Here is a 23,689-nt window from a genome sequence, read left to right on the forward strand (position 1 = left end):
TCAGGGGTATGGAGAGGGTAAGTGATTGGAGTGGGTCCTGGATAGGGAGATGCTCAGGGATAGGGAGAGGGTCAGGGGTATGGAGAGGTTCAGGGATAGGAAGAGGGTCAGGGATAGGGAGAGGGTCAGGGACAGGGAGAGGGTCAGGGGTATGGAGAGTGTCAGATATAGGAAGAGGGTCAGGGATAGGGAGAGGATTAGGAGTAGGGAGAGGGTCAGGGATAGAGAGAGAGTCAGGAGTAGGGAGAGAGTAAGGAGGAGGGAGAGTGTCAGGGATAAGGAGAGGGTCCGGGATAAGGAGAGGGCCAGGAGTAGGGAGACGGTCAAGGATAGAGAAAGGGTCAGAGGTAAGGAGAGGATCAGGGTTACGGAGAGGTCAGGGACATGGAGAGGATCTAGGATAGGGTGAAGGTCAGGAGTAGAGAATGGGTCAGGGAAAAGTGAGAGGGTCAGGGATAGGGAGAGGTTAGGAATAGGGAGTGGGTCAGGAGTAGGGAGTGGACCAAGATTAGGAAGAGGGTCAGGGATAGGGAGAGGGTCAGGAGTAGGGAGTGGGTCAGGGATAGGGAGTAGGTCAGGGATAGGGAGATGTTCCGGAGTAGAGAACGGGTCATGGATAGGGAGAGGGTCTGGGATAGGGAGAGGGTCAGGAGTACTTAGAGGGTCAGGGACAGGAAGAGGGTCATTGATAGGGAGAGGGTCAGGGATAGGGAGAAGGTCAGGAGTAGAGAATGGTTCAGGGATAGGTAGAGGGTCAGGGATAGGGAGAGGGTCAGGAACAGGGAGTGGGTCAGGAGTAGGGAGAGGGTCAGGGGGAGGGATTGGATCAGGGATAGGGCGAGGATCAAGAGTAGGGAGAAGGTCAGGGATAGGGAGAGGGTCAGTAGTAGGGAGAGTGTCATGGGTACGGAGAGGGTCAAGAATAGGGAGAGGGTCAGGAGTTTGTCAGTGATGGGGGAGGGTCAGGGGTACTGTGAGGGTCAGCGATAGGGAATGGGTCAGGAATAGGGAGAGGATGAGGAGTAGAGAGAGGCTCAGGAGGAGGGAGTGCGTCAGGGATAGGGAGAGGGTCAGGAGTAGGGAGTGGGCCAGGATTAGGGAGAGGGTCAGGGGGAGGGATTGGATCAGGGCTAGGCAGAGGGTCAAGAGTGGGGAGAGCGTCAGGGATAGGGAGAGGGACAGGAGTAGGGAGTTTGTCAGCGATGGGGAAGGGTCAGGGGTACTATGAGAGTCAGGGATAGTGAGTGGGTCAGGGATAGGGAGAGGTTCAGGAGTAGGGAGAGGGTCAGGGACAGGGAGAAGTTCAGGGATAGGGAGTGGGTCAGGGATAGGGAGAGGGTCAGGATTAGGGAGAGGATAAGGAGGAGGGAGTGTGTCAGGGATAAGGAGAGGGTCAGGGATAGAGAGAGAGTCAGGAGTAGGGAGAGTGTCAGGGATAGCGAGTGGATCAGGAATAGGGAGTGGGTCAGGGGTATGGAGAGGGTCATGGATAGGGAGAGGGTTAGGGATAGGGAGAGGGTCAGGGATAGGGAGAGGGTCATTGATAGGGCGAGGGGCAGGGATAGGGAAAGGGTCAGGAATAGGGAGAGGATGAGGAGTAGGGAGAGGCTCAGGAGTAGGGATTGGGTCAGGAATAGGGAGAGGGTCAGGTTTAGGGAGTGGGTCAGGGATTGGGAGAGGGTCATGGATAGGGTGAGGGTCACGGATGGGCAGTGGGTCAGGAATAGGGGGAGGATCAGGAGTAGGGAGAGACTCAGGAGGAGGGAGTGGGTCAGGGATAGGGAGAGGGTCAGAGATAGGGAGAGGGTCAGGTGTAGGGAGATGGTCAAAAGGAGGGAGTGGGTCAGGAGTAGGGAGAGGGTAAGGAATAGGGAAAGGGTCAGGGGTACGGAGAGTGTCAGGGAAAGGGACAGGGTCAGGGATCGGGAGAGGGTCAGGACTAGGTAGAGGGTCAGTAGTAGGTTGAGGGTCAGGGAAAGGAAGAGGGTCAGGGTTAGGGAGATGGTCAGGGATAACGAGAGTGTCCGGGATAGGGACAGGGTCAGGAGTAGGGTGTGGGTCAGGAGGAGTGTGTGTGTCAGGGATAGGGAGAGTGTCAGGGATAGCGAGAAGGCCAGGAGTAGAGAATGGGTCAGGAATACGGAGAGGGCCCAGAATAGGGAGTGGGTCAGGAGGAGGGAGTGGATCAGGGATAGGGAGAGGGTCATTGGTAGGGCGAGGGTCAGGGATAGGGAGAGGATCGGGAATAGGGAGTGGGTCAGGGGTACGGAGAGGGTCAAGGATAGGGAGAGGGTTAGGGATCGGGAGAGGGTCAGGGATAGGGAGAGGGTCAGGGATAGAGCGAGGGTCAGAGATAGGGAAAGGGTCAGGAATAGGGAGAGGATGAGGAGTAGGGAGAGGCACAGGAGGAGGGAGTGGGTCAGGGATAGGGAGAGGGTCATGGATAGGGCGAGGGTCACGAATAGGGAGAGGGTCAGGAATAGGGAGAGGATCAGGAGTAGGGAGAGGCTCAGGAGGAGGGAGTGGGGCAGGAGTAGGGAGTAGGTCAGGTATAGCGAAAGGGTAAAGGATTAGGAGAGGGTCAAGGGTACGGGGAGGTTCAGGGAGAGGGTCATGAGTAGGGAGAGTGTCAGGGACAGGGATATGGTCAGGGGTACGGAGAGTGTCAGAGATAGGGACAGGGTCAGGGATAGGGAGAGGGTCAGGGATAGGGAGAGGGTCAGGAGTAGGGAGTGGGCCAAGAGTAGGGAGAGTTTCAGGGATAGGGAGAGGATCAGGAGTAGGGAGGAGGTCCGGGATAGGAACAGGGTCAGGAGTAGGATGTGGGTCAGGAGGAGGGTGTGGGTCAGGGATAGGGAGAGAGTCATGGATAGGGCGAGAGTCAGGGATAGGGAGAGGGTCAGGAGTAGGGAGTGGGCCAGGAGTAGGGAGAGCGTCAGGGATAGGGCGAGTGTCAGGAAGAGGGAGTGGGTCAGGGATAGGGAGAGGGTCATGGATAGGGCGAGAGTCAGGGATAGGGAGAGGGTCAGGAGTAGGGAGAGGGTAAGGTGGAGGGAGAGTGTCAGGGATAAGGCGAGGGTCAGGGATAAGGAGAGGGTCAGGGATAGGGAGAGGGTCAGGGATAGGGAGAGGGTCATGGATAGGGAGAGGGTCAGGAGTAGGTAGAGGGTCAGGGACAGGAAGAGGGTCATTGATAGCGAGAGGGTCAGGGATAGGGAGAGGATCAGGAGTAGGGCGAGGGTCAGGGGTACGGAGAGGGTCATTGATAGGGAGAGGGTTAGGGATAGGGAGAGGGGAGAGGGTCAGGGATAGGGAGAGGGTCATGGATATGGCGCGGGTCAGGGATAGGGAAAGGGTCAGGAATAGGGAGAGGGTGAGGAGTAGGGAGAGGCTCAGGAGGAGGGCGTGTGTCAGGGATAGGGAGAGGGTCATGATTAGGGAATGGGTCAGGGATAGGTAGAGTGTCATGGATAGGGCGAGGGTCACGGATAGGGAGAGGGTCAGGAATAGGGAGAGGATCAGGAGTAGGTAGAGGCTCGGGAGGAGGGAGTGGGTCAGGGATAGGGAGAGGGTCAGGAGTAAGGTGAGGGTCAGGAAGAGGGAGTGGGTCAGGAGTAGGAAGAGGGTCAGGAGGAGGGATTAGGTCAGGTATAGGGAGAGGGTAAGGGATTGGGAGAGGGTTAGGGCTATGGGGTGGGTCAGGGAGAGGGTCATGAGTAGGGAGAGGTTCAGGGATAGGGAGAAGATCAGGAGTAGGGAGTGGGTCAGGGGTACGGAGAGGGTCAAGGATAGGGAGAGGGTTAGGGATAAGGAGAGGGTCAGGGATAGGGAGAGGGTCAGGGGTATGGAGAGGGTCAGGGATAGGGAAAGGTTCAGGAACAGGGAGAGGATGAGGAGTAGGGAGAGGCTCCGGAGGAGGGAGTGGGTCAGGGATAGGGAGAGGTTCGGATAGGATGAGGGTCACTGAGAGGGAGAGGGTCAGGAGGAGGGACTAGGTCAGGTATAGGGAGAGGGTAAGGGATTGGGAGAGGGTCAGGGCTACGGGGAGGGTCAGGGAGAGGGTCATGAGTAGGGAGAGGGTCAGGGACAGGGAGAGGGTCAGGGGTATGGAGAGTGTCAGATATAGGGAGAGGGTCAGGGATAGGGAGAGGGTCAGGAGTAGGGAGGGGGTCAGGGATAGAGAGAGAGTCAGGAGTAGGGAGAGAGTAAGGAGGAGGGAGAGTGTCAGGGATAGGGAGAGGGTCCGGGATAAGGAGAGGGCCAGGAGTAGGGAGACGGTCAGGGATAGGGAAAGCGTCAGAGGTAAGGACAGGATCAGGGGTATGGAGAGGTCAGGGATATGGAGAGGATCTAGGATAGGATGAAGGTCAGGAGTAGAGAATGGGTCAGGGAAAAGTGAGAGGGTCAGGGATAGGGAGAGGGTCAGGGATAAGGAGAGGGTCAGGAATAGGGAGTGGGCCAGGGATAGGGAGAAGGTCAGGAATAGGGAGTGGGCCAAGAGTAGGGAGAGGGTCAGGCGGAGGGAGTGGGTCAGGGATAGGGAACGGGTCAGGAATAGGGAGAGAGTCAGGCGTAGGGAGGTGATCAGGGATAGGGAGAGGGTCAGGGATTGGGAGAGGGATCAGGAATAAGGATTGTGTCAGGGATAGGGGAGCATTAGAGGTACGGAGAGGGTCAGGGATAGGGAGTGGGTCAGGGATAGGGAGAAGTTCAGGAGTAGGGAGTGGGTCATGGATAGGGAGATGGTCTGGGACAGGGAAAGGGTCAGAGATAAGCAGATGGTCAGGAGTAGGTAGAGGGTCAGGGACAGGAAGAGGGTCATAGATATGGAGAGGGTCAGGGATAGGGCGATGGTCAGGAGTAGGGAGAGTGTCCAGGATATGGACAGGGTCAGGAGTAGGGTGTGGGTCAGGAGGAGGGTGTGTGTCAGGGATAGGGAGAGGGTCAGGGATAAGGAGAGGGCCAGGAGTAGGGAGAGGGTCAGGCATAGGGAGAGGGTCAGTAGTAGGGAGAGGGTAAGGAAGAGGGAGAGTGTCAGGCATAGGGAGAGGGTCAGGGATAAGGAGAGGGCCAGGAGTAGGGAGATGGTCTGGGATAGGGAGAGGGTCAGGAGTAGGTAAAGTGTCAGGGACAGGAAGAGAGTCAGCGATAGGGAGAGGGTCAGGGATACGGAGAGGGTCAGGGATAGGGAGATGATCAGGAGTAGGGAGTGGGTCTGGAATAGGGCGAGTGTCAGGGATAGGGACAGGGTCAGGGATAGGGAGTGGGTCAGGGATAGGGTGAAGTTCAGGAGTAGAGATTGTGTCATGGATAGGGAGTGAGTCAGGGCTAGGGAGATGGTTAGGGATAGGGAGAGGCTCAGGAGTAGGGAGAGGGTAAGGAGGAGTGAGAGTGTCAGGGATAGGTAGAGTGTCAGGGATAGGAAGAGGGTCAGGGGTATGGACAGGGTCAGGGATAGGCAGTGGGTCAGAGATAGAGAGATGTTCAGGAGTAGGGAGTGGGTCAGGGATAGGGAGAGGGTCAGGGATAGGGAGTGGGTCAAGGGTAAGGAGAGTGTCAGGGGTACGGAGAGGCCAGGGATAGGGAGAGGGTCTGTGATAGGGAAAGGGTCAGGGATAGGGAGAGGGTCAGGAGTAGGTAGAGGGTCAGGGACAGTAAGGGGGTCATGGATAGGGAGAGGGTCAGGGATATGGAGATGGTCAGGAGTAGGGAGTGGGCCAGGAGTAGAGAGAGGGTCAGGAATAGGGAGTGGGTCAGGGATAGGGAGAGGGTCAAATTTAGAGAGGGGGTCAGGAGGAGGGAGTGGGTCAGGATTAGGGAGAGGGTCAGGAGGAGGGAGTAGGTCAGGGTTAGGGAGAGAGTAAGGGATAGGGAAAGGGTCAGGAGTACGGGGATGTTCAGGAAGAGGGTCATGAGTAGCGAGAGGGTCAGGGACAGGGAGAGGGTCAGGGGTACGGAGAGTGTCAAGGATAGGGACAGGGTGAGGGATAGGGCGAGGGTCAGGACTAGGGAGAGGGTCAGGAGTAGGTAGAGGGTTAGTAGTAGGTAGAGGGTCAGGGATAGAAAGAAGGTCAGAGATAGGGAGAGGGTCAGGGGTAAGGAGACTGTCCGAGATAGGGACAGGGTCAGGAGTAGGGTGTGGGTCAGGGATAGGGAGAGTGTCATGGATAGCGAGAAAGTCAGGAGTAGAGAATGGGTCAGGAATAGGGAGAGGGTCAGTGATAGGGAGAGGGTCAGGAGGAGGGAGTGGGTCAGGGATAGGGAGAGTGTCAGGGATATGGAAAGGGTCAGGGATAGGGAGAGGGTCAGGAGTAGGTAGAAGGTCTGGGACAGGAAGGAGGTCATTGATAGGGAGAGGGTCAGGGATAGGGAGAGGATCAGGAATAGGGAGTGGGTCAGGGGTACGGAGAGGGTCAAGGATAGGAAGAGGTTCAGGTATATGGAGAGGGTCATAAATAGGGAGAGGTTCAGGAGTAGAGAGTGGGTCAGGGATAGGAATAGGGTCAGGGATAGCGAGAAGGTCAGGAGTAGAGAATGGGTCAGGAATAGGGAGAGGGTCAGTGATAGGGAGAGGGTCAGGAATAGGTAGAGGGTCAGGGACAGTAAGGGGGTCATGGATAGGGAGAGGGTCAGGTTTAGAGAGAGGGTCAGGAGGAGGGAGTGGGTCAGGTATAGGAAGAGGGTCAGGGATAGCGAGAAGGTCAGGAGTAGAGAATGTGTCAGGAATAGGGAGAGGGTCAGGGATAGGGAGAGGGTCAGGGATAGCGAGAAGGTCAGGAGTAGAGAATGGGTCAGGAATAGGGAGAGGGTCAGTGATAGGGAGAGGATCAGGAGTAGGTAGAGGGTCAGGGACAGTAAGGGGGTCATGGATAGGGAGAGGGTCAGGTTTAGAGAGAGGGTCAGGAGGAGGGAGTGGGTCAGGTATAGGAAGAGGGTCAGGGATAGCGAGAAGGTCAGGAGTAGAGAATGTGTCAGGAATAGGGAGAGGGTCAGGGATAAGGAGAGGGTCAGGGATAGCGAGAAGGTCAGGAGTAGAGAATGGGTTAGGAATAGGGAGAGGGTCATGGATAGGAGAGGGTCAGGGATATGGAGAGGGTCAGGAGTAGGGAGTGGCCAGGAGTAGGGAGAGGGTCAGGGATAGGGAGAGGGTCAGGAATAGGGAGAGGGTCAGGTTTAGAGAGAGGGTCAGGAGGAGGGAGTGGGTCAGGAGTAGGGAGAGGGTCAGAAGGAGGGAGTAGGTCAGGGTTAGGGAGAGGGTAAGGGATAGGGAAAGGGTCAGGAGTACGGGGATGTCCAGGAAGAGGGTCATGAGTAGCGAGAGGGTCAGGGACAGGGAGAGGGTCAGGGGTACGGAGAGTGTCAAGGATAGGGACAGGGTGAGGGATAGGGAGAGGGTCAGGACTAGGGAGAGGGTGAGGAGTAGGTAGAGGGTTAGTAGTAGGTAGAGGGTCAGGGATAGAAAGAAGGTCAGAGATAGGGAGAGGGTCAGGGGTAAGGAGACTGTCCGAGATAGGGACAGGGTCAGGAGTAGGGTGTGGGTCAGGGATAGGGAGAGTGTCAGGGATAGCGAGAAAGTCAGGAGTAGAGAATGGGTCAGGAATAGGGAGAGGGTCAGTGATAGGGAGAGGGTCAGGAGGAGGGAGTGGGTCAGGGATAGGGAGAGGGTCATGGATAGGGCGAGGGTCAGGGATAGGGAGAGGGTCAGGAGTAGGTAGAAGGTCTGGGACAGGAAGAGGGTCATTGATAGGGAGAGGGTCAGGGATAGGAAGAGGGTCAGGGATACGGACAGGGTCAGGGATAGGGAGTAGGTTAGGAGTAGGTTGAAGGTCTGGGACAGGAAGGAGGTCATTGATAGGGAGTGGGTCAGGGATAGGGAGAGGATCAGGAATAGGGAGTGGGTCAGGGGTATGGAGAGGGTCAAGGATAGGAAGAGGGTCAGGTATAGGGAGAGGGTCAGAAATAGGGAGAGGTTCAGGAGTAGAGAGTGGGTCAGGGATAGGGAGAGTGTCAGGGATAGGGAGAGGGTCAGGAATAGCGAGTGGGTCTGGGATAGAGGGAGTGTCAGGGTTACGGACAGGGTCAGGGAAAGGGAGTGTGTCAGGGATAAGGTGTAGTTCAGGAGTAGAGATTGTGTCAGGAATAGGGAGTGAGTCAGAGATAGGGAGGTGGTAAGGGATAGGGAGAGGCTCAGGAGTAGGGAGAGGGTAAGGAGGAGTGATAGTGTAAGGGAAAGGGAGAGTGTCAGGGATAGGAAGAGGGTCAGGGGTACAGACAGGGTCAGGGATAGGGAGAAGTTCAGGAGTAGGGAGTGGGTCAGGGATAAGTAGAGGGTCAAGGGTAAGGAGAGTGTCAGGGATATGGAGAGGTCAGTGATAGGGAGAGGGTCTGGGATAGGGAAAGGGTCAGGGATAGGGAGATGATCAGGAGTAGGGAGTGGGTCTGGGATAGGGCGAGTGTCAGGGGTACGGACAGGGTCAGGGATAGGGAGTGGGTCAGGGATAGGTGAAGTTCAGGAGTAGAGATTGTGTCAGTGATAGGGAGTGAGTCAGGGATGGGGAGATGGTCAGGGATAGGGAGAGGCTCAGGAGTAGGGAGAGGGTAAGGAGGAGTGATAGTGTCAATGATAGGGAGAGTGTCAGGGATAGGAAGAGGGTCAGGGGTACGGACAAGGTCAGGGATAGGGAGTGGGTCAGGGATAGGGAGAAGTTCAGGAGTAGGGAGTGCATCCGGGATAGGGAGAGGGTCAGGGATAGGGAGTGGGTCAAGGGTAAGGAGAGTGTCAGGGGTAAGGAGTGGTCAGGGATAGGGAGAGGGTCTGGGCTAGGGAAAGGGTCAGGGACAGGGAGAGGGTCAGGAGTATGGAGTGGGCCAGGAGTAGGGAGAGGGTCAGGGATAGGGAGAGGGTCAGGTGTAGGGAGAGGGTCAGGAGGAGGGAGTGGGTCAGGAGTAGGGAGAGGATCAGGTGTAGGGAGAGGGTCAGTAGTAGGGAGAGGGTAAGGAAGAGGGAGAGGGTCAGGCATAGGGAGAGGGTCAGGGATAAGGAGAGGGCCAGGAGTAGGGAGATGGTCTGGGATAGGGAGAGGGTCAGGAGTAGGTAAAGTGTCAGGGACAGGAAGAGAGTCAGCGATAGGGAGAGGGTCAGGGATACAGAGAGGGTAAGGAGTAGGGAGTGGGTCGGGGTACGGAGAGGGTCAGGGATAGGGAGATGATCAGGAGTAGGGAGTGGGTCTGGGATAGGGAGTGGGTCAGGGATAGGGACAGGGTCAGGGATAGGGAGTGGGTCAGGGATAGGGTGAAGTTCTGGAGTAGAGATTGTGTCATGGATAGGGAGTGAGTCAGGTCTAGGGAGATGGTTAGGGATAGGGAGAGGCTCAGGAGTAGGGAGAGGGTAAGGAGGAGTGAGAGTGTCAGGGATAGGGAGAGTGTCAGGGATAGGAAGAGGGTCAGGATCAGGGATAGGCAGTGGGTCAGGGATAGAGAGATGTTCAGGAGTAGGGAGTGGGTCAGGGATAGGGAGAGGGTCAGGGATAGGGAGTGGGTCAAGGGTAAGGAGAGTGTCAGGGGTATGGAGAGGCCAGGGATAGGGAGAGGGTCTGGGATAGGGAAAGGGTCAGGGATAGGGAGAGGGTCAGGAACAGTAAGGGCGTCATGGATAGGGAGAGGGTCAGGGATATGGAGAGGGTCAGGAGTAGGGAGTGGGCCAGGAGTAGAGAGAGGGTCAGGAATAGGGAGAGGGTCAGGGATAGGGAGAGGGTCAAATTTAGAGAGAGGGTCAGAAGGAGGGAGTGGGTCAGGATTAGGGAGAGGGTCAGGAGGAGGGAGTAGGTCAGGGTTAGGGAAAGAGTAAGGGATAGGGAAAGGGTCAGGAGTACGGGGATGTTCAGGAAGAGGGTCATGAGTAGCGAGAGGGTCAGGGACAGGGAGAGGGTCAGGGGTACGGAGAGTGTCAAGGATAGGGACAGGGTGAGGGATAGGGAGAGGGTCAGGACTAGGGAGAGGGTCAGGAGTAGGTAGAGGGTTAGTAGTAGGTAGAGGGTCAGGGATAGAAAGAAGGTCAGAGATAGGGAGAGGGTCAGGGGTAAGGAGACTGTCCGAGATAGGGACAGGTTCAGGAGTAGGGTGTGGGTCAGGGATAGGGAGAGTGTCAGGGATAGCGAGAAAGTCAGGAGTAGAGAATGGGTCAGAAATAGGGAGAGGGTCAGTGATAGGGAGAGGGTCAGGAGGAGGGAGTGGGTCAGGGATAGGGAGAGGGTCATGGATAGGGCGAGGGTCAGGGATAGGGAGAGGGTCAGGAGTATGGAGAGTGTAAGAAGGAGGGAGAGTGTCAGGGATATGAAAAGGGTCAGGGATAGGGAGAGGGTCAGGAGTAGGTAGAAGGTCTGGGACAGGGAGAGGGTCAGGGATAGGACGAGGGTCAGGGATACGGACAGGGTCAGGAATAGGGAGAGGGTCAGGGATAGGAAGAGGGTCAGGGATACGGACAGGGTCAGGGATAGGGAGTAGGTTAGGAGTAGGTAGAAGGTCTGGGACAGGAAGGAGGTCATTGATAGGGAGAGGGTCAGGGATAGGGAGAGGATCAGGAATAGGGAGTGGGTCAGGGGTACGGAGAGGGTCAAGGATAGGAAGAGGGTCAGGTATAGGGAGAGGGTCATAAATAGGGAGAGGTTCAGGAGTAGAGAGTGGGTCAGGGATAGGAAGAGGGTCAGGGATAGCGAGAAGGTCAGGAGTAGAGAATGGGTCAGGAATAGGGAGAGGATCAGTGATAGGGAGAGGGTCAGGAGTAGGTAGAGGGTCAGGGACAGTAAGGGGGTCATGGATAGGGAGAGGGTCAGGTTTAGAGAGAGGGTCAGGAGGAGGGAGTGGGTCAGGTATAGGAAGAGGGTCAGGGATAGCGAGAAGGTCAGGAGTAGAGAATGTGTCAGGAATTGGGAGAGGGTCAGGGATAGGGAGAGGGTCAGGGATAGCGAGAAGGTCAGGAGTAGAGAATGGGTCAGGAATAGGGAGAGGGTCAGTGATAGGGAGAGGGTCAGGAGTAGGTAGAGGGTCAGGGACAGTAAGGGGGTCATGGATAGGGAGAGGGTCAGGTTTAGAGAGAGGGTCAGGAGGAGGGAGTGGGTCAGGTATAGGAAGAGGGTCAGGGATAGCGAGAAGGTCAGGAGTAGAGAATGTGTCAGGAATAGGGAGAGGGTCAGGGATAAGGAGAGGGTCAGGGATAGCGAGAAGGTCAGGAGTAGAGAATGGGTCAGGAATAGGGAGAGGGTCATGGATAGGAGACGGTCAGGTTTAGAGAGAGGGTCAGGAGGAGGGAGTGGATCAGGAGTAGGGAGAGGGTCAGGGATAGGGAGAGGGTCAGGTTTAGAGAGAGGGTCAGGAGGAGGGAGTGGGTCAGGAGTAGGGAGAGGGTCAGAAGGAGGGAGTAGGTCAGGGTTAGGGAGAAGGTAAGGGATAGGGAAAGGGTCAGGAGTACGGGGATGTTCAGGGAGAGGGTCATGAGTAGGGAGAGGGTCAAGAGTAGGTAGAAGGTCAGTAGTAGGTAGAGGGTCAGGGATAGGAAGAGGGTCAGGGATAGCGAGAAGGTCGGGAATAGAGAATGGATCAGGAATAGGGAGAGTGTCAGGGATAGGGAGAGGGTCAGGAGGAGGGAGTTGGTCAGGGATAGGGAGAGGGTCATGGATAGGGCGAGGGTCAGGGATAGGGAGAGGGTGAGGCGTAGGGAGAGTGTAAAAGGAGGGAGAGTGTCAGGGATAGGGAGAGGGTCAGGGATAAGGAGAGGGCCAGGAGTAGGGAGAGGGGTCAGGGATAGGGAGAGGGTCAGGGGTAAAGAGAGGATCAGGGGCAGGTAGAGGGTCAGGGACAGGGAGAGGGTCAAGAGTAGGGAGAAGGTCAGGGATAGGGAGAGGATCAGGAGTACGGAGTGGGTCAGGGGTACGGAGAGGGTCAAGGATAGGAAGAGGGTCACCTATAGGGAGAGTGTCTGCGATAGGTAGAGGGTCAGGAGTAGGGAGTGGGTTTGGGATGGGGGAGTGTCAGGGATACGGACAGGGACAGAGATAGGGTGTGGGTTAGGGATAGGGTGAAGTTCAGGAGTAGAGATTGTGTCAGTGATAGGGAGTGAGTCAGAGATAGGGAGATGGTCAGGGATAGGGAGAGGCTCAGGAGTAGGTAGTGGTTCAGGGACAGGAAGAGTGTCAGGGATAGGATGAGGGAAAGGGGTACGGACAGGGTCAGGGATAGGGAGTAGGTCAGGGATAGGGAGAGAGTCAAGGGTAAGGAGAGTGTCAGGGGTATGGAGAGGTCAGGGATAGGGAGAGGGTCTGGGATAGGGAAAGGGTCAGGGATAGGGAGAGGGTCAGGTGTAGGTAGAGGGTCAGGGACAGGAAGAGGGTCATGGCTAGGGAGAGGGTCATGAGTAGCGAGAGTGTCAGGATGAGGGAGTGGGTCAGGAGGAGGGAGTGGGTCAGAGATAGAGAGAGGGTCAGGGATAGGGAGAGTGTCTGGAGGAGGGAGTGGGTCAGGGATAGGGAGAGGATCATGGAGAGGCTGAGGATCAGGAGTAGGGAGAGGATCAGGGACATGGAGAGGGTCAGGAGTAGGGATTGGGCCAGGAGTAGGGAGAGGGTCAGGAATAGGGAGAGTGTCAGGAGTAGGGAGAGGGTCAGGAGTAGGGAGTGGCCAGGAGTAGGGAGAGGGTCAGGTATAGGGAGAGGGTCAGGAATAGGGAGAGGGTCAGGTTTAGAGAGAGGGTCAGGAGGAGGGAGTGGGTCAGGAGTAGGGAGAGGGTCAGAAGGAGGGATAAGGTCAGGGTTAGGGAGAGGGTAAGGGATAGGGAGAGGGTCAGGAGTACGGGGATGTTCAGGGAAAGGGTCATGAGTAGGGAGAGGGTCAGGGACAGGGAGAGGGTCAGGGGTACGGATAGTGTCGGGATAGGGACAGGGTCAGGGATAGGGAGAGGGTCAGGAGTAGGGAGAGGGTCAAGAGTAGGTAGAGGGTTAGTAGTAGGTAGAGGGTAAGTGATAGGAAGAGGGTCAGGGATAGCGAGAAGATCGGGAATAGAGAATGGGTCAGGAATAGGGAGAGGGTCAGGGATAGGGAGAGGGTCAGGAGGAGGGAGTTGGTCAGGGATAGGGAGAGGGTCATGCATAGGGCGAGGGTCAGGGATCGGGAGAGGGTGAGGAGTAGGGAGAGTGTAAGGAGGAGGGAGAGTGTCAGGGATAAGGAGAGGGTCAGGGAAAAGGAGAGGGCCAGGAGTAGGGAGTGGGCCAGGAGTAGGGAGAGGGCCAGGGATAGGGAGAGGGTCAGGGATAGGGAGAGGGACAGGTTTAGAGAGAGGGTCAGGAGGAGGGAGTGGATCAGGAGTAGGGAGAGGGTCAAGAGGAGGGAGTAGGTCAGGGTTAGGAAGAGGGTAAGTGATAGGGAAAGGGTCAGGAGTACAGGGATGTTCAGGGAGAGGGTCATGAGTAGGGAGAGGGTCAGGGACAGGGAGAGGGTCAGGGGTACGGAGAGTGTCGGGATAGGGACAGGGTGAGGGATAGGGAGAGGGTCAGGAGTAGGGAGAGGGTCAGGAGTAGGCAGAGGGTCAGTAGTAGGTAGAGGGTCAGGGATAGGAAGAGGGTCAGGGATAGCGAGAAGGTCGGGAATAGAGAATGGATCAGGAATAGGGAGAGTGTCAGGGATAGGGAGAGGGTCAGGAGGAGGGAGTTGGTCAGGGATAGGGAGAGGGTCATGGATAGGGCGAGGGTCAGGGATAGGGAGAGGGTGAGGCGTAGGGAGAGTGTAAAAGGAGGGAGAGTGTCAGGGATAGGGAGAGGGTCAGGGATAAGGAGAGGGCCAGGAGTAGGGAGAGGGGTCAGGGATAGGGAGAGGGTCAGGGGTAAAGAGAGGATCAGGGGCAGGTAGAGGGTCAGGGACAGGGAGAGGGTCAAGAGTAGGGAGAAGGTCAGGGATAGGGAGAGGATCAGGAGTACGGAGTGGGTCAGGGGTACGGAGAGGGTCAAGGATAGGAAGAGGGTCACCTATAGGGAGAGTGTCAGCGATAGGTAGAGGGTCAGGAGTAGGGAGTGGGTTTGGGATGGGGGAGTGTCAGGGGTACGGACAGGGACAGAGATAGGGTGTGGGTTAGGGATAGGGTGAAGTTCAGGAGTAGAGATTGTGTCAGTGATAGGGAGTGAGTCAGAGATAGGGAGATGGTCAGGGATAGGGAGAGGCTCAGGAGTAGGTAGTGGTTCAGGGACAGGAAGAGTGTCAGGGATAGGATGAGGGAAAGGGGTACGGACAGGGTCAGGGATAGGGAGTAGGTCAGGGATAGGGAGAGAGTCAAGGGTAAGGAGAGTGTCAGGGGTATGGAGAGGTCAGGGATAGGGAGAGGGTCTGGGATAGGGAAAGGGTCAGGGATAGGGAGAGAGTCAGGTGTAGGTAGAGGGTCAGGGACAGGAAGAGGGTCATGGCTAGGGAGAGGGTCATGAGTAGCGAGAGTGTCAGGATGAGGGAGTGGGTCAGGAGGAGGGAGTGGGTCAGAGATAGGGAGAGGGTCAGGGATAGGGAGAGTGTCTGGAGGAGGGAGTGGATCAGGGATAGGGAGAGGATCATGGATAGGCTGAGGATCAGGAGTAGGGAGAGGATCAGGGATATGGAGAGGGTCAGGAGTAGGGATTGGGCCAGGAGTAGGGAGAGGGTCAGGATTAGGGAGTGGCCAGGAGTAGGGAGAGGGTCAGGTATAGGGAGAGGGTCAGGAATAGGGAGAGGGTCAGGTTTAGAGAGAGGGTCAGGAGGAGGGTGTGGGTCAGGAGTAGGGAGAGGGTCAGAAGGAGGGAGTAGGTCAGGGTTAGGGAGTGGGTAAGGGATAGGGAAAGGGTCAGGAGTACGGGGATGTTCAGGGAGAGGGTCATGAGTAGGGAGAGGGTCAGGGACAGGGAGAGGGTCAGGGGTACGGATAGTGTCGGGATAGGGACAGGGTCAGGGATAGGGAGAGGGTCAGGAGTAGGGAGAGGGTCAAGAGTAGGTAGAGGGTCAGTAGTAGGTAGAGGGTCAGGGATAGGAAGAGGGTCAGGGATAGCGAGAAGATCGGGAATAGAGAATGGGTCAGGAATAGGGAGAGGGTCAGGGATAGGGAGAGGGTCAGGAGGAGGGAGTTGGTCAGGGATAGAGAGAGGGTCATGCATAGGGCGAGGGTCAGGGATAGGGAGAGGTTGAGGAGTAGGGAGAGTGTAAGGAGGAGGGAAAGTGTCAGGGATAGGGAGAGGGTCAGGGAAAAGGAGAGGGCCAGGAGTAGGGAGTGGGCCAGGAGTAGGGAGAGGGCCAGGGATAGGGAGAGGGTCAGGGATAGGGAGAGGGTCAGGTTTAGAGAGAGGGTCAGGAGGAGGGAGTGGATCAGGAGTAGGGAGAGGGTCAAGAGGAGGGAGTAGGTCAGGGTTAGGAAGAGGGTAAGTGATAGGGAAAGGGTCAGGAGTACAGGGATGTTCAGGGAGAGGGTCATGAGTAGGGAGAGGGTCAGGGACAGGGAGAGGGTCAGGGGTACGGAGAGTGTCGGGATAGGGACAGGGTGAGGGATAGGGAGAGGGTCAGGAGTAGGGAGAGGGTCAGGAGTAGGCAGAGGGTCAGTAGTAGGTAGAGGGTCAGGGATAGGAAGAGGGTCAGGGATAGCGAGAAGGTCGGGAATAGAGAATGGATCAGGAATAGGGAGAGTGTCAGGGATAGGGAGAGGGTCAGGAGGAGGGAGTTGGTCAGGGATAGGGAGAGGGTCATGGATAGGGCGAGGGTCAGGGATAGGGAGAGGGTGAGGCGTAGGGAGAGTGTAAAAGGAGGGAGAGTGTCAGGGATAGGGAGAGGGTCAGGGATAAGGAGAGGGCCAGGAGTAGGGAGAGGGGTCAGGGATAGGGAGAGGGTCAGGGGTAAAGAGAGGATCAGGGGCAGGTAGAGGGTCAGGGACAGGGAGAGGGTCAAGAGTAGGGAGAAGGTCAGGGATAGGGAGAGGATCAGGAGTACGGAGTGGGTCAGGGGTACGGAGAGGGTCAAGGATAGGAAGAGGGTCACCTATAGGGAGAGTGTCAGCGATAGGTAGAGGGTCAGGAGTAGGGAGTGGGTTTGGGATGGGGGAGTGTCAGGGGTACGGACAGGGACAGAGATAGGGTGTGGGTTAGGGATAGGGTGAAGTTCAGGAGTAGAGATTGTGTCAGTGATAGGGAGTGAGTCAGAGATAGGGAGATGGTCAGGGATAGGGAGAGGCTCAGGAGTAGGTAGTGGTTCAGGGACAGGAAGAGTGTCAGGGATAGGATGAGGGAAAGGGGTACGGACAGGGTCAGGGATAGGGAGTAGGTCAGGGATAGGGAGAGAGTCAAGGGTAAGGAGAGTGTCAGGGGTATGGAGAGGTCAGGGATAGGGAGAGGGTCTGGGATAGGGAAAGGGTCAGGGATAGGGAGAGGGTCAGGTGTAGGTAGAGGGTCAGGGACAGGAAGAGGGTCATGGCTAGGGAGAGGGTCATGAGTAGCGAGAGTGTCAGGATGAGGGAGTGGGTCAGGAGGAGGGAGTGGGTCAGAGATAGGGAGAGGGTCAGGGATAGGGAGAGTGTCTGGAGGAGGGAGTGGGTCAGGGATAGGGAGAGGATCATGGATAGGCTGAGGATCAGGAGTAGGGAGAGGATCAGGGATATGGAGAGGGTCAGGAGTAGGGATTGGGCCAGGAGTAGGGAGAGGGTCAGGAATAGGGAGAGTGTCAGGAGTAGGGAGAGGGTCAGGGATAGGGAGTGTCTGGGATAGGGAGAGGGTCAGGAGTAGGTCGAGGGTCAAGGACAGGAAGAGGGTCAGGGATAGGGAGAGGGTCAGGGATAGGGAGAGGGTCAGGAATTGGGATTTGGCCAGGAGTAGGGAGAGGGTCAGGAATAGGGAGAGTATCAGGAGTAGGGAGAGGGTCAGGGATAGGGAGAGGGTCTGGGGTAGGGAGAGAATCAGGGATAGGGAGAGGGTCAGGGATAGGGAGAGGGTCAGGAGTTGGGATTTGGCCAGGAGTAGGGAGAGGGTCAGGAATAGGGAGAGTGTCAGGAGTAGGGAGTGGGTCAGGGATAGGGAGAGGGTCAGGGGTACGGAGAGGGTCAGGATTAGGGAGAGGGTCAGGGATAGGCAGAGGGTCAGGAGTTGGGAAAGGGTCAGGAGGAGGGAGTGGATCAGTGATAGGGAGAGGGTCAGGGATACGGAGAGGGTCAGGGATAGGGAAAGAGTCAAGGGTATGGAGAGGGTCAGGGTTAGGGAGAGCGTCAGGAATAGGGAGAGGATCATGAGTAGGGAGAGGGTCAGGAGGAGGGAGTGGGTCAGGGATAGGGAGAGGGTCTGGGATAGGGAGAGGATCAGGAGTAAGGAGAGGGTCAGGTGAAGGGAGTGGGTCAGGGATAGGGAGAGGGTCAGGCATAAGGAGAGGGCCATGAGGAGTGAATGGGTCAGGGATAGGGAAATGGTCACTGATAAGTAGGGGGCCAGGAGGAGGGAGATGGTCAGGGATAGGGAGAGGGTCAGGGGTACGGAGAGAGTCATGGATAGGCAGAAGGTAAGGGGTATGGAGAGGTTCAGTGATAGGGAGAGGTTCAGGGGTACGGAGAGTGTCAGGAGTAGGTAGAGGGTCAGGGATACGGAGAGGGTCACGGATAGGGAGTGTGCTCATGGTAGGGAGTGGGTCAGGGATAGGGAGAGGATCAGTGGTACGGAGAGGGTCAGGGATAGGGAGAGGGTCAGGAGTAGGGAGAGGGTCAGTAGGAGGGAGTGGGTCAGGAGGAGGGAGTGGGTCAGGGATAGGGAGAGTGTCAGCGATAGGTAGGGGGTCAGGAGTTGGGAGTGGGTTTGGGATGGGGGAGTGTCAGGGGTACGGACAGTGACAGGGGTAGGGCGTGGGTTAGGGATAGGGTGAAGTTCAGGAGTAGAGATTGTGTCAGTGATAGGGAGTGAGTCAGAGATAGGGAGATGGTCAGGGATAGGGAGAGGGTCAGGGAAAGGGAGGGGGTCAGGGAAAGGGAGGGGGTCAGGGGTAGGGAGAGTGTCAGGGGTACGGAGAGTGTCAGTGATAGGGACAGGTTCAGGGATAGGGAGAGTGTCAGGACTAGGGAGAGGGTCAGGAGTAGGTCGAGGGTCATGGATAGGAAGAGGGATAGGGATAGGGATAATGTCAGGGATAGGGAGATGGTCAGTAGTAGGGATTGGGCCACGAGTAGGGAGAGGGTTAGGAATAGGGAGAGTGTCAGGAGTAGGGAGAGGGTCAGGGGTACGGAGAGGGTCAGGATGAGGGTGAGGGTCAGGGATAGGGAGAGGGTCAGGGATCGGGATGTCAGGAGTAGGGAGAGTGTTGGGGGGTAGGGAGAAGGTCAGGAGTTGGGAGAGGGTCAGGAGGAGGGAGTGGGTCAGGGATAGTAACTGGGTCAGGGATTTGCAGAGGGTCAGGAGTAGAGAGAGGGTCAGGGATAGGGAGAGGGTCAGCGAGAGGGTCAGGGATAGGGAGAGGGTCAGGAGTAGGGAGAGGGTCAAGAGGAGGGTGTGCGTCAGGGATAGGGAGAGGGTCATGGATAGGGCGAGGGTCAGGGGTAAGGAGAGGATCAGGGATATGGAGAAGGTCAGGTGTAGGGAGAGGGTCGGGAGTAGGTCAAGGGTCAGGGACAAGAAGTGTCAGGGATGGGGGAGGGTCTGGGATAGGGAGAGGATCAGGAGTAGGGAGAGGGTCAGGGATAGGGAGAGGGGCAGGTGTACGGAGACTGTCAGGGAGAGGAGGAGGGTCAGGGGTACCGAAAGAGTCAGGGATAGGGAAGGGTCAGGTGTAAAGAAAAGGTTAGGGGTAGAGAGCGGGTCAGGATGAAGTAAAGGGTCAGGTGTAGTGGGGGGAGTCAGGCGTAGGGAGAGGGTCAGTAATAGAAGAAGGTTGGGTTTAAGGAGAATTTTGAGGTTATGGATAGGGTCAGGCAACATTTTTTCAATAATGATGCAAGATTAGTTTCACATATACAATCATTAATATAGACGCATAAATGCTCACCCTGTAAATATTTTCAAAATACACACACCGAAACACACACAGACTCTTCAGGAAAAGAGAAACAAAATGTAACTTTAACTCTGGGGATTGGCTTCCTGAACCTAAAAGACAAGTTGACTAAGGAAGTTAACGAGATAACGGTTGGGAAGTTCTGGAGTCTGTTGTTCTGATGCTCTGGCACATATGGTGAAGTCAATAATTTCTTTCTCTGAAGTCTTGCAGCTTCAGTTTGCTCAGGAAATGTTCTTTCAATCACTCCTCCAAATGAACACACAGATTTTATCCCAATTTTATGTGGCAGAAGTTGGAGAGATCAGCTGAGTAGCTTGTTATTCGTAGACTTGCCTCTGACTCTGTTTCTTCCTGGCTTTCCTCCAACTGAACCAACTAAAACAAAAACATCTCTGAGTCACTGTGTAAACAGCCCCAGCACATTCTACAGCAGCGTATGCAATTATCACCAGGTACATGATTTCTGGGAAACCAATGCCAGTGACCACAGTCTCAACTTTCAATGAATTCTTTAGAAAGAAACACTCCAGCTATGACCACAAAATTTGAAATAAATTCCTATTTTCACAATCCTTCAAAATGTGAGTTCTTTCACCAATATTAAATATAAAGTTCTTCATAAGATAAGACCATAAAACATGGGAGCAGAAATTAGTCTGCCCATCAAGTCTGCTTCATCATCCAATCATGGCCGATAGGTTTCTTAACCCCACTTCCCACTTTCTCCCCTTAACCTTTGAACCACTTGACACTCAAGAACCTCTCTATTTCAGTCTTAAAGATACTCAATGACCCGGCTACCACAGCCTTCTGTGGCAATGGATTTCATAGATGCACCATTCTCTGGCCGAAGAAATTTTTCCTTATCTCCATTCTAAAAGGTCTTCCCTTTACTCTAAGGCTCCTTGGGTCCTCATCTCTCCTACCATTGGATAAAAATGTCCCACTTACCTCCATTATTAAGTCCACAGTGGCTCATCAGTGAACAGGGGTGCCCTCTCTCTGCATGTTGTATTAATTTTGTTTCTTGCAGCCAATTGTATTACCAGTGATCCACAACAGATTCTTTTCAGTCAGTGTAGATCCTCTTGAGGCTAGCTAGCTGTGTGGCGTCTGCAGCCAGCCAACACTGTGGATCAAACTGGGCTGTATGGTACAATATAATTCGACAATTGATAACTGTGGGAACAGGAAGTTTGCAAACTTGCTTGCCACGATGAGATGCCTGTGTGAATGGATTGTAGGTAAATGCAATTTTTGCATTTCCTCAATGATAAACGAATGAGAAAAATGCCACATCTCTTTTTCTCAATCCGAATGACATATTTTCTCCAATGGTTATATTCATTCTTTTCTCCTGCCACTCCAGTCTTTATGGTTTAGTTTTTAGTTCCTCTCTCAATGTGTATGCTAAGGGGATTTCTGATTTTACACTGTGAGGAATGTTTTGGACTATCTCAAAAAATGCCATATAAATATAATTTGGTTGATTACTGCAGTCTACTTTTCAGTATGTTTGAACACCATAGTCTATTGTTGATGCTGTAAATGCTAGTGGAGAAACTAATTGTGATTAAGCATGGACTCATGACAGAAATCAGAAATATGATCATTCAACAGATCATGTTACAGTACAGTGGGCCAATGAGCCCGTCTTGCCCGTGCTGGCTCTGTAAATAAGCCACATTAATTAATCTCACTTCCTTGCTCTCTTCCTATAGCTCAGAGTATTATTCTTTGTCAAAGATGTATCACATTTCAGTCTTTAAAATGGTTATTTAATCTTGTTCCATCACTTTTTCAAGCAGTGCATTCCAGATCTTAACAACATCCTAGATAAAAAAAAATCTAATTTCCCCACTGATTCTTTTCTCAATTATCTTCTATCTACATCCTCTGGTTACTGATCCACATGCCAATGGAAAGGGTTTGGCCTTATTTACTCTATCAGAGCCTCATCTAAATTTGAGTACCTCTGTTAAATTGACCCATAATCTGCTCTGATCCATGGAGAACAATCTCAGATTCTCTCGGCTCTCCACTTAAATCTTCGTGAGTGACATGCCTGTGCCACCAGGGGCTTATTGACTTTCCCAGCTGCAAAACGCAATGCATAAATGAAAGGTTGTTAAAAAGGTGGGTCATGTTCTTCTTTATTTCAGTTTCCTCCTCTCGTCTCAACCTAAATGGGAATATAATTCCAAATGTTCTACAATACCCATGTGTCCTGTGAAAGTACTGCAGACTGGTCTTGACAGTGACTCCAGAATCTTGAAAATGTTGTTTTGAAAAATTATTAACGATGATGTGCATATTTCAGCAGCCGCCAGTTGATCTCCAATGGCATCACTATGGAAGCTAAATAGTGCTGTCATTAAAATGTCTTTGAATTGCTGCTTCTCTTTGTCTCTGTATTTATCTTCTGTCTTGCTTCTTTCACTTTAACTCTATTTTTGCTTTTCTCTTTGTTTCCTCCATTTCTCCCCCTCTTTAAGAAAACACTTCATGATGCTCTCATAGCTTCTTAAAACCTCTTCCTAAAATAATACCACAAGGCCATCAGAGGGGAGGTGACAGACGAGTGATGTTATTGCTGGACTATTAATCCAGAAACTCAGGTAATGTTCTGGTGACCCAGGTTTGAATCTTGCCACGATAGATGGACAGATTTCAAATTTTAAAAATCTGGAATTAAGAGTCTAATGATGACGGTAAGTCAACTGTCTGTTGTTGGTTCACTAATGTCCTTTAAGTAAACTACCATCCTTCCCATGTCTGGTCTACATGTGACTTAAGACCCACAGCAATGTGGTTGACTCTTATCTCCCCACTGGACAATTAGGAAGGGGCAATAAATCCTGTGGCTGAGAATAAAGAAGCTGTACTCTACATTTTACACTCACTCGTGACCATCACTCTCCCAGTGTGTGAGGGAAGCAACACGGGGGTCAATTTAAGTTACTTCTATCCATGAGTTTTGCAGTATCCAACTTGCTTTGTAGCCACTCTGTCAGTATTGAATTAGAACCAGAATGAAGTTTTACTGTCATGTGCACTCAAGGACAAAAAGTGTCCAATGTCGCCACGCATGGCATCATCTTAGATATGAAGTACCTAGTTACAAATTTCAGGTACTAAAATAGATTAGGTACAAAAAAATGGCTAAAAGTTCTACATTGACAGTATAGGAACTTTTCTACATGATGTCATAGCAGCCAAGTTTTCTTTAAGATCAGGGAATTGGCATTCACCTTCTGAAAGTTATGCAGTGCACAATATTACCTTACAAATTCTTAATTCATCAGTGTTAAATTGCTTTTCCTGCTATTTTAGAAGGCGTTAATCTGATTTTAATTACCCCAATTAAAATTAGCGAAGTAATTTCTTATGAATGTGTTAACGACATTCGGTAATATCCCTATGTAATTTTTAGCTTATTATAATTTAAGATGCACTATAAGCAACTGCAGTAAAACAAATGTAGGTTTCCATGTACCAGTGGGAGTAGGTTTGTGTAACTTTTTTTGTTTCAAGATCTAAATTCGAATTCCTTCAGAAAAATTGTAATGTAAAATTACCCGAACAACACAGACCAGTATAGATAATTACTGGATACTTTTTGTTTCAAGAGGACACACAGAGACAATAAATATTTCCACAATTGAGTTTGACCAGATAAATTCTGAGTAATTAAACCTTAACTGAATTATGGTCAGCCTCTCAGGTACTTGACTGCTGGATGTGAGTTATTCAATTCGTATTTTATGCAAGATTTAAAATTTGATTTTTAAAAAACCTTTATATTTTTATCATCCCTAGTGCTACATATACGACAAAAATATATTTCTAGTCTTTTTCTGGTATAGCAACTAAAAGGACTAATCCTGACTCTCTTGCAATCTTGGATAGTTGTATTCCTGATAAACCATTTCTAAACAATAGACATCGATAGTGAATGAAAACATGAAAAACATATTCTTTATATGAACATCATTATATGTAACAAGCAATGTGTTAGCATTCATTTTATCATTTATCTGTCCTTTCAGCATAAATAATGAAGTAAAATGGTTCTGAACAGACCCTGAATTTTTTTGGGGGGTACTATGGAGGTGATGGGAGTTTTGGACACTTGCTGAAAAGCCAGAAACAGATGCTTACCGCTTTCTTGGAAGGCCCAGCATTATTGAATACCAATTAGGCAATTGCTAGGACAACAGTGGGTCTTCTTTGGGATCAGAACCTCAAGGGTGTCTTTGAATGAGGTATCACCTTTGGAGATGGCAAGCACTCTATAAAAAACTGAAATCGAGTGGAGGCAGGAAAGTGACAGGTTCCCTACCTGTCACCATCTCACCTGATCAAATGGTCTCTCCATCTCAAAATTCATCATGTGGAGAGGATAAAATCATGGCCTGCACTATTGTCTCTAAAATGGCTTCCTGCTAAAAAGTTTGTATATCGCCTGTGACACTGCTCACAGATAATCTCAATAGTCCAGCCACACCATTGCTATCAGACACAAATTCACATTTTATTACCTTGCAGGGAAGAGGCCATTGTATCTGCACCAGCTCTGTTACCTAGTCCAACCCTATTATCTAGTACCACTTCCCTGTTTTTTTCACCATATCCCTGTGCACATTACAATCTAAATAACCTATCTCTAACAACT

General features: G+C 53.1%; 1 pseudogene; it reads right to left on the reverse strand.

Moving 5' to 3' along the window:
* On the reverse strand, window positions 1–23,392 carry LOC148148825 (uncharacterized; annotated as a pseudogene).
* Between the last annotated feature and the right edge of the window lie 297 nt (window positions 23,393–23,689).

The sequence above is a fragment of the Chiloscyllium plagiosum genome, unplaced genomic scaffold (genome assembly GCF_037043375.1).
Source record: "Chiloscyllium plagiosum isolate Xiang-an unplaced genomic scaffold, Cpla_swu_hap1 HiC_scaffold_11, whole genome shotgun sequence".
NCBI classification, from domain to species: Eukaryota; Metazoa; Chordata; class Chondrichthyes; order Orectolobiformes; family Hemiscylliidae; genus Chiloscyllium; species Chiloscyllium plagiosum.